The sequence below is a fragment of the Zingiber officinale genome, chromosome 2A (genome assembly GCF_018446385.1).
Source record: "Zingiber officinale cultivar Zhangliang chromosome 2A, Zo_v1.1, whole genome shotgun sequence".
Classification (NCBI taxonomy): domain Eukaryota; kingdom Viridiplantae; phylum Streptophyta; class Magnoliopsida; order Zingiberales; family Zingiberaceae; genus Zingiber; species Zingiber officinale.
In genome coordinates this window covers 177,603,542-177,613,245 of record NC_055988.1, presented here as the reverse complement: position 1 = coordinate 177,613,245, position 9,704 = coordinate 177,603,542, and the positions used below count along the sequence as shown (strand labels likewise).

The 9,704-nt window shown below is 33.1% G+C and overlaps 1 long non-coding RNA gene across 4 annotated transcripts; it reads right to left on the bottom strand.

The window, feature by feature from the left end:
- Positions 1-321: 321 nt before the first annotated feature.
- On the bottom strand, positions 322-2,930 carry LOC122043484. 4 transcript variants are annotated; one of them, XR_006129511.1, is made up of 3 exons: positions 2,726-2,930; positions 591-2,627; positions 322-533 (listed from the first exon to the last, which is right to left on the bottom strand). It is a non-coding gene; the product is annotated as an uncharacterized LOC122043484 (long non-coding RNA). The 4 variants fall into 4 exon arrangements; XR_006129510.1 differs by having other exon boundaries at positions 322-526; XR_006129512.1 differs by having other exon boundaries at positions 322-506.
- Between the last annotated feature and the right edge of the window lie 6,774 nt (positions 2,931-9,704).

Sequence of the window (9,704 nt, the reverse complement as noted above, 5' to 3'; positions counted from 1 at the left end):
AAAGTCTTTTTTATGGACATTTATATATGTCGTGTTATCATCATAACAGTGATAAAGCTAAATGTCACCAAAACTCATTTATTATGATATTTATATTTTTTATAAGGACAATAAAAAATATCAGTAAAGATAATTTATAAAATTATTTTAAATGTCACCTTAACTAATCTATTATGACATTACCAAATGTCGTTATAATAATTTATAAATATATTTAAAATGATCATTAATATTTATATAGAATATATAACATGAATTCAATATTTGCACATCATCACAATCCATCCACCATTTAGAATAGAAAAAAATTATAAAATATTATTTAAAGTGCAAATAGATAATCTAAATTCATCCAACAAATATTTGAGTCAAAGTTACAAATGCAAACTAACGACAAGTTCTTTACATCCAAAACTAACAACACACTACACTCAAAATATTAAGTTCTAGAACAGAGTTTTATAAAATAAAACTAACTAGGCAGACCATCTTCAACCGTCGTATAGCTTCACAAAAATCCAAGTACCTATCACCTACAAATACAATGAATAAATCTGTACAACATAGTTGAAGAGTATAAAATAGCTTACCAATCTCTCTGCTACAATATTACTTGAAGGACTTCCATTGGCATGAGTAAAGCAAGCCTGGAATAATTCAACTCGTGATGGAGAGTGTCCCTTTTCTTTTTCCTGCAAATATTCAAGTTCATCCCAATCTAAATGGCATGTTTTCCACCTTCAGTTACTTCAATAAAACTAATCAACAAAATTTAGTAAAGCTAATCAACAGAAGCATGTTTTTCAAAAAGCATCAAACTTGCATAAAAATATTATATTATCTTAACTAATCAACAGAATCTAATAAAGCTAATCAACAGATACATGTTTTACTTGAACAGAAATATTATATTATCTTAACGTAACTGGTGAGAGCAACAGAAGCATTAAACTTGAAGTTAGATGGGAGCAGCAGCAACAAAAATAAAAAGCAAAAATTATATATGAGTTTCAGCAGCAGCAGTAAATGCACGGGCAGACATTCCGTAGCTGAGATGCTTTGCTACCATTCAGAGACATTGTATATGAGTTTCAAAGTCTGAAGTGCATGTAGACTCAAACTAGAAGTCAAACTAGACATTATATATTCCGTAACTGAATATTTTGCTTGAAGTTTCATTTGACATTTACTTCATTACTAGAAGTCTAGTCAAATGTGTACTTTATGACTTCAAACTACCTTGCTACTAAGGTCGAGCACTCATAATATACAGACAAAAGCACAGATATAGTAAATTATTCTCTAAAGCATTTTAAGTTTGGGGATACTAAAACTCGTATTAAATCAAATGCTTCAGCAGATCCAGCATTGCCCACTTCCATGATTCTCCCAATAGTGTTCACAAAATGTTGTTTCTTCCTCTACTGTCTGTATTTAAGCAAAATCAACAAAGTATAAAGATGAGACAATGACTCTAAACTAACCTAGGAAATAATTTAATGATAAACACTAGCATTTCTAAAGTCACAAATACTATGTATTGAGTAAATGGTAAAACATAGTAATGCATATATAACCCTGTCTATTTCACCAAAATGTGCGCTAATAGCATTGTTTAGATCCCCATCATGTTCCTGAATGCCATTTGAAATAGAAGTTAGTAGCAGAAAGTTCAATTACTGATTGAGGAAAGATCATTTCATCTAAGCAATTGGAATAAGGAAGACAAAAGTTCAAAACCTCAGTAAGCATCATGCCCTCGGGAACTCACAATCATACAAAAGATACAATACAATAAGTAAATCAGTATGCATAAATACACTTGCATTACAATACTATAGAACACAATTTATCATGCATATCAACAAAGCTATGTCAAAGACCAGGTTTAAACTAGCATTCTATTGCGTAAACACATTTTAGAAGTAAATGTAATAGAAGTTATCAGCACCTTCGATTTGAATCAAAACATGATAATGACATATGTTTGACTTTTTAATCTTACATGCTCATTATTTCTTGTGTTTTCTATAGAATAAATACAACTACAATCAGGTTCCTTAAATTGATTGAACCTTTATAACTGTATGAAATTGGCAAAATAAACAGGGTATAGCTATTACTAAGAACTACGACTGAAATGCTCTTTAATGTAAATTTGAATGAGCACACAAACTAAGCTTCATGACTACTTTACCACATGGTACTACCCCAATAATAGATAGTATTACCAACAAGCATGAAAATCATTTCACAAAGAGGCTTGAAAATTGCACAACAGACAGATACAGTAGGTGTAAAGACGTGAATTAGCTTAATAAAGTTTGAATAATTTCAAAAAACTTGAAGTTGATCAGAGGGATGTTCTGGAAAATTGTAATCAAGATTCTTCAATTGTTGGTAATTTGGATACATAGCAAAAAAAATCTACAAAAATGTAACACTAAGCAAAACAAAAAAAAATGTAACACTAAGCAAAACAAAACAAAAAAAAATATGCAAAAACCTAGAAACAAGATAGGATTAGCACATACACAAACCTAAGAAGATGAAGGGTGGATTCGGCGCGTTCGCAGCAGAGGTTTGTGTGAGCGGCGGCTTGCCGCATGAGAAAGAAATGCGGCTGCCTGCAAAAAATAGAAATCTCGTGCGTCGTGACCGAGAGGTGTGGCGTAGGTAAAAGATGAAATCTAAGGACAAAGTGGTGGTGTGCGAAAAGTAAAACCTGGCCGTGTGTGATTGTCGATTTGCGGCGTGCGAACGAAAGGAAAAGAGGAGATCGATTGAAGGAGACTTGCGGCGTGCGACGTCGGGAAAAGAGGAGATTTCGATCGAAGGAGAATGAGCTCGATTGCTGGCGAAAGGAAACCTAGCGGCGTGAGAAAAATATCACGCGGCGTGAGAAAAAGAATCGGCACAGGGAAAGGGAAAAGAAAGGGTCTAATATAATTGTGTTTATTAAGTTACGTAAATTATTAAACTAATTGTTTTTATATTGACATTTATCAAAACTGTCATAATAAAGGGTTTAATATGTTATTGTTATTATTATTTTTTGATTTTTGATAAATGTCATTATAAAATATTTATAATAACATTTTTTTATAAGTGTCATTAAGAAAATGTCATAGTAGACCTTTTTTCTTGTAAACCACTTGCCAACACAAGCTTTTCCTTTACTAACTTCAGTCTCTGCAATTTGCAACTGACTTGGTTCATATTTTTCTTGAGGATTATTAACCTGCATGATTTGGTTTTGGACAAGTGTAGGTGGTCTTAGTCAGGAAACAAGCATTTCTTCAGTCTTTTGAGGCACTGCCGATGCACCATGGCTATCTTCCGTAATGGCTTCAATAAATGACTGATCTATGATGACAATGTCATCCATTTTGGCATGACCTTGACTAAAGAAAATTGATATTGATCCAGTACCATAATGAATACTTGCAGACTTCCCGACACAAAGCATGGCCTCTTTCTCCCTGATTTTGCCTTCGACACCATCACCAATGACTGTCTTTGTTTCTTTCTCCGTCTTCACAGAACATACTCGTATTTCTAAAGATTGTGGCAAAACTGTCCAATAATTCTCATTTATTTTATACCATATCAAACCAAATTAGCATTAGACATAATAATTAGAATCTTTCCTTTATTTTTGCTATCAATTGACCAAGTCTTTATTAGTCTTTGACCGAATACTATAATGTTTCTTTATAATTCATATATCTCAAACAAATAGAAATCATATCAAAAACATATTACATCTATAAGGATATATATTATAATATAATATGGCATGATCATTCAGATGAAGAAAATTTTAGGATTTATCATAAATAAATACAGATGGACTTTAGGATAGATTTTTGTAGTTGGTTGTCTTGAAACTATAAGACTACCAACGAAATTTGTATCAAATTGTTTAAGATATTGAATACTAATATGTCTAATTCTGAGATAAATTTGACATTTTCTTCGATGACTAATCAAATTTTTTAAAATATTGATTTTCAGTACGTCTCATACTGTGATAAATTTAACCTTGTTTTAAATTTTATCTTTGGTCATGTTGATTATTTATCTTACATAGTAAATAAAAGTAAAATTAGAAAGAGAAAAAACGAGAAGGACCGGATCAAAATATCAAATGTTAGGGGATTTGATATGGAAGAAAGCAATGCAATTAGCAAAACCAAGTCTTGGAAAGTGATAATTTTAAAATTGTACATGGAAAGAAGGATTCCAGTGAGAGAAAAGAGCTACAGCGGAAATATAGAAAGAAAGAGAGAAGAGAAGTTAGATTAGTTGGATGTAATGTAATTAAATTTGTAATGTAATATAATATAATCTTGATTATATTACTATAATATATGTAATATTTGATTACAAGATGATTACGTTCTTTTGTTTGGTGTCAATTATTTTTTATAAATAATGTAATTCGTATTATTATAAAAATATAAAAATATCCTGTGACCTCTATCGATGGCCACCTCATCTCTGTCGGAGCTTGCAGCAACCAGCGGCCACCGTCGTTGGCCTCCTCCATCGGCCGCCGCTGGCCGTCGACAATCGGCAACCGGCGACGGAGACAATAGCCGGCAGTGGCTGGCGGTGGTCACCACAGGTGGCGGCGGCCGACGACGGTGGGCGGCGGTCGCGATGGACTAGGGGTATATTCAGTATTTAAATTTTGGTTAAACAGTAACCTCGTAATATAATCGGATTACATAGTATTTGCTTTGTAATCCAGATTATAAAATTTCACTACCTTTTGTAATCCAGATTACATTACAAGTTTAAAATTAAACCAACAAAATAATCAGTTTGTAATATAATCCTGATTACATTATAAGGCAGATTACATCCTACCAAACATAACCTTAGCTCAAAGAGATACTGTGGTGACAATGGTGGCGCGAGCTGAAATTTCAACGGTAGCAGTTAGGAAGGAACGGTAGCAGTTAGGAAGGAAGTTGGCGATGACAGTGGTAGATTGGAGCAGAGATCCCAGTAGCAAAAAGTTGAGGGAGGGAGCAAGCAATTCCAAGAAGCATCAAAGACGACGGCAAATCAATCTTCTTTGTAAGATTGCAGACTCAACAAGTGGAGGCGGTGCAGCCGGCAACAACGTACATGGAAGAATAGAGGCACGCACGCACTATGTCAATTTAGATCCTTGTTTACTTGTGTAAAATAAGTTTGTTCAATAGATTTTGAAGAGATCATTAGAGCTCGTGGAAGGGGATGTCGAGTTGTCATTGGTGTTGGATTTATTCCACGTGAGGAAGGTTATCTCCTTTCTCAAAGCAAATACCTTTGAGATAGCAATATAAAGTTGAGGAAGAATATAAAGCCATATTGTATATCCCCTACGGTATCTCGTTCAAGATTGAGGTAGAATATAAAGTTATAGTAAATACATCTAAAATTATTTGGTTTCAATCACTACTCTCTGAATTTCATCTTACATCAAATATTACACCAAATATTTGGTATGATAATATTGAAACAATATATCTTATAATAAATCCAATCTTTCATTCTCGTAAAAAATATATGGGAATTGATTTTTATTTTGTTGAGATCTCCAGTTTGGAGGGTCAAATAGAATCATTCAACAATATCATATCAAACCAAATTAGGATTAAACATAATAATTAGAATCTTTCCTTTATTTTTTCTATCAATTGGCCGAGTCTTTATTACTCTATCAATTGACCGAGTACTATAATGTTTCTTTATAAAATGTATATCTCAAACAAATAGAAATCATATAAATAAGTTTATTTTCCTTGTCTATGCTCTCTATCGAATTACTTTCTAAGAGTTCTTTGAAGTCAACTAACTCTCATGAATGATCAAAGTCTTACCGTCATCATCATAAGTATCTCGTCAACTTCTTTCTCATCATAAACTAATCACTAATCGTCTAGGTCTCCTCTTCCATGTCTTCCTTAATTAACAAATCATTGTTCTATGGTGACCGCTAGATAGAACAATAATCCTAAGGGCGAGCTAGCTGGCCAATGATTTTGGTCACTCCTAATCATTGGCTTCCGGTTATGTGGCTGTTCACCTAGGACATGCTGGAAACTTGCATCTTGCATTAATGCATGAAGTCGTTGAGATAGAGATTGAATATATCCAAATAGAAAAAAGTGATTCTTCATCTTTTTCTTCCAAACTTTGATCTTGGTCTTACCTTGTTGGTCTCATAAGTGTCACAATTGCTCCCACCATACCGATGTTAGACCTATGAGTTTGAAGACAACCAATGTTACTTCCTCATAATAAAAAATTTACTCCACTTCATTGATCTAATCAATAAAACTCTCTACTTGTAACATACCATAAAATTTGAGCATATCAACTCAAAAATCGACATCTTTGTACTGTTCCTCTCAACCACGGCTTTGATAGGAGTTTTTAAAAGTGGAAGTAAAATTATGATAAGCGAACTTACAATCTTTAAGATCTCAGACACTACGATCATGACGTGAAACTTTCTCAGCTAGAACCTTTCTTTCACGACACTACAAGAAAAAAGTTCATACACAGTACTTAAAAGATAATATTTTTTCTTTATAAAAAGTGTTATTTTTTTACCACGCTTTTAGTGAAAATTGTTGTTTATTTTTTAAATAAAGGATAACCCTTTTTCAAATATTCATTATTTATTAGTGTTTTTGGGGGTCAAAGATAATATTTCTTGAAGAATGTTGTCTATGAGTATTTTTTTTTATATCTACGGCAATATTTTTTAAAAATCATTATCTATGTCCCTTTTTTTTGTTTTTTTGTTTTTTTATTTTTTACTCTAGAACAACACTTTTTTAAGAACCTTTGTATATTTTTATTTCACATTTGACAAATTAAAATACATAATTATTCCACAAAAAAAGAAACCCAATAATCCCTAACCCTCAATCTTGTCACCCTCATCCTTGTCCAAAATTCGCTGCTCCTCGACTAGAAAATGGCCAATGACCATCATGAGTGCTAGCCTATGACATGTACCTTTGTCCCCAGGACGTAGTACAATTGGGGGCGTATGATTTCGTGGCCGAAAGGTCCAGTATTCGATCCTCGGAGTATCATTACCTGGGATTAGCATCCCGGCTATACACTTTCAACTGTGTACCTGCATTTACCTTCCTCTATATCCGTGGGACCGGCTTTAGGGGTCACTGATGTGGCACTTCCATATTTTTTTTTCTATGACATGTACCTTCGATCTAAGCCTTGTATCAGCCAATTTGAAAATTGATTTACGCGACCCGATCAAAGCCTTGGCGTGAGCTTAGTTCAGCGATATCCGACCGATTCACTCATAGTTCCTTTGGTTTCCGGTCATGTACGAGTGGTGCTCGAACCTAGGAAACTTTCCGACCAACCCCAGCTGTGCTTTGAGTTGTTCTGAAGAACCTTCGCTCCAGCATGAACCACCGTGAACGGCTACTAGGCATTTATAATATAAGGTAGACTCTTCTCTTCATGTGCATATTATTTCTTTTTAAATGAATCCAAGTTTTTAGTTTTACATTTACATGTTATAATTTGGTTTTACACAAACATAGTTTTTTTTTCAACTTATTAATTTTTATAACAAATATATAATTTTAACTAAATATTAAAATATTTATAACGCGTGTACATCGATTACTAGAAAAAAAAAATAGATACCTTTCTTGAAGGTAGGGGTGTCAATTCGGGTGGGTCGGGTCGGGTTGGGTCGGGTTGAGTTTTTTTTTTTTTTTTTTTAACCCAACCCGAACCCGAGTTCAACCCAAAACACCTCAACCCGAACCCGAACCCGACCAACCCGATCAACCCGAACCCGACCCATATAACCCGAAAATCCGATTCAAAACGACTTTTTTGGGCTATTTTCCCTATAATTCTTCACTTTTATCTCAATATTCCATCATTATCATACAAACATGATATTAATATACATAAAAACATCTAAATTTTTAAAATAAAATTTGATTTAACTCTAAAAAAACCCACAAAACCCTATATTTAAGCCAACCCGGGACAACCAACACCGACCCAACCTCCAACCCGAACCCGAAAATGCCCAACCCGAACCCGATTTTTTTCGGGTCGACTCGGGTTGGGTCGTCGGGTCGGGTTCATTTTTGACACCCCTACTTGAAGGGTAACATGTGTAAATTTCATTTGAGGCCGAATATTAAATAACAAAAATAATTATTAAACATATTATATTTCTTTAAAAAAAACATATTCTTAGACCAAACATAAACAACTAAATTTAGTGGGGTCAAATAATATATATATAAATAAAATAAAATAAATCTATATAAAAATAATATCATTTAAAAATTTGTGTTTTTGGGGGGCAAATAAACAAAACCGTTTTCGCAGGGATTTCGATATGTGTAGATACACATTTAATTTAGAGAATGCCTTGGGTTTTTTTTTACTATCTTTTAATAGATTTTATAAAATTTATGCTTTTCTCATCTCTTTTATCTTTGTTCTTTTTCTTGCATTTTTTATATGTAGAATAAAGGGTTCGGCTTCAAAGAAAGAAAAAAATAAAGGTAATACCCGTCTTCAAATTTGATATTGCGTTGAATTACACACGCGTTCGTGTGTATTTAGTCGCTAGTCATTTAGTAAGAATCTTTCCGTATTGTTGGTGTATTGAACTAAATAATAAAGAATTATTACTCTATTATACAAAATAATAATAAAAGCTTACAGTGATCTTTTGAAGGAGAACTCGGATAAGATGCTGCTGTTGTAAAGCTCCCTGTCACCAAGAAGATTATCACCTTAAAACTTTCTTAGAAATTTTACAAATCAAATCCCTCTTGATCTCTTCTCAACCTATTCGCACTCACACCTTCTTCGTATGGAACTTGGACATCCTTTTATAGAAGGATTGAGACGAAGGGGAAGAGGCGCCCCTTAGTCTCCTTAACGCATGAATCAATGAGGAAAACAAAAGGAAAGAGGCGTCCCTTCGTCTCCTTAATGTCCAACATCTCTCACTCATCTATGTCAATCCATAAACGATATCTAGTCACAAAGACTATGTATAAACATTCAATTCATACATCAGGAAAAATGATTTGTGAGATAGCATGAACAATGAGCAATTACTACTAAGAAAATTGTTACACTTAACTTAGCTACTCTATAGAATGAATCCGAGACATCAATATCTTGCCTTTATCCCAAATTAAATCTTTTATATTATTATGAACATCTCTGATCCCTCATAATGAGTATTATGTCGAGAGTATGTTCAATATCTCCAATCAATAAAATTATTGATAATTATATTTTATTTACTAAATAAAAAATATAACTAGTACCCGTAATTAAATGTCAAATATATAAATTAATCTTAATCTTCATTTTCAGCTAAAATATATTCATTCTAATCAGTCACTTTTCTAGTTATGTTCCATGGACCAAATCATCCATAGCCAATAGGAAATATGTTAAAATAGCAGACACTAATCAAAACTTCAAGTAGACAGCTAAATAGTTACTTAGGGTAGAATTAAGATTAAATTATAATCTCAAGGGTCTCACATAGTAGAGAATCAGGGATCCATTCTCCTACAACCTTTATTGTTGTCATAGCACATTTAGTATGAATCAAACGCTAGGATATTTTTCTCTCTACCAAAAAGAGTGCATATTTTTCTCAAAATTTAACA